The sequence below is a fragment of the Colobus angolensis genome, unplaced genomic scaffold (genome assembly GCF_000951035.1).
Source record: "Colobus angolensis palliatus isolate OR3802 unplaced genomic scaffold, Cang.pa_1.0 Scaffold156, whole genome shotgun sequence".
Lineage (NCBI taxonomy): Eukaryota > Metazoa > Chordata > Mammalia > Primates > Cercopithecidae > Colobus > Colobus angolensis.
This window is the reverse complement of record NW_012114666.1, coordinates 2261472-2262647: the sequence shown is the minus strand read 5'-3', so window position 1 is coordinate 2262647 and position 1176 is coordinate 2261472.

The window sequence follows — 1176 nt, the reverse complement described above, 5'->3', positions numbered from 1 at the left end:
TGTTAGCCAGGATGGTCTCGATCTCCAGACCTCGTGATCTGCCTGCCTCAGCCTCTCAAAGTGCTGGGATTACAGGCGTGAGCCACTGCGCCTGGACTTTTTTCTTTTTTTTTTTTTTTTTTTTTTGAGACAGAGTCTTGCTCTTTAGCCCAGGCTGGAGAGCAGTGGTGGATTCTCGGCTCACTGCAACCTCCGCCTCCCAGGTTCAAGCAATTCTTCTGCCCCAGTCTTACCAGTAGCTGCGACTACAGGCGCATACCACCACACCCTGCTAAGTTTTGTATTTTTAGTGGAGATGGGGTTTTACCATGTTGGCCAGACTGGTCTCGAACTCCTGACCTCAAGTGATCCACCTTCCTTGGCCTCCCAAAGTGCTGGGATTACAGGCATGAGCCACCGCACCCAGCCAAAAACTATTTATTTAAAACAAAGTCAAGGTCTTAATGAGTGGTGTTGAGTAAGGTAAAGTTATTGTTTAAAAGCCTAATTTGTGATAAGATTAAAGTACAACCTTCAGTATAAAAAGAGTTCACAGATCTGAACCACAGTAAAGGATAAAGAAATCCCTGTTCTGTACAGTTATGGTTTTGGAACACGCAGGTTTGATTCGGTGTACACAATGTCAAAGTCTCACATATGAATAAGATAATAAATAATATTGCCCTTCTTTTCATAGCAATCATTGATGCCAGTGGGTCTCAAAACTTCAGTGCGTTCCAGGATCAACTGGAGAGCTGGTCAAGGCACAAGCTGCCAGGCTCCACCCACAGATCTTTTGATTCCAAGGGGTCTGAGGTTGGGCCTGAGAATGGGGAGTTCTAACAAGTTCCCATGGGATGCTCTTCGTCTGGGACGTTATTTGAGAGCCACTGCTTTGTGCTAAGTGCAGGATTTTTTTGTTTTGTTTTGAGACAGGGTCTCACTGTCACCCAGGCTGGAGTGCAGTGGTATAGTCATGGCTCACTGCAGCCTCAGTCTCCTGGGGTCAAGTGATCCTCCCACCTCAGCCTCCTGTGTAGCTGGGACGACAGGCATATACTACCACACCCAGCTCATTTTTGTATTTTTTGTAGAGATGGGATTTTGCCACATTACCCAGGCTAAGTGCAGGATTTTAATGGATAAGAACTTTCCAACTGGCAAATAAATGACATTGGACGAGGGCGTAACAGATCT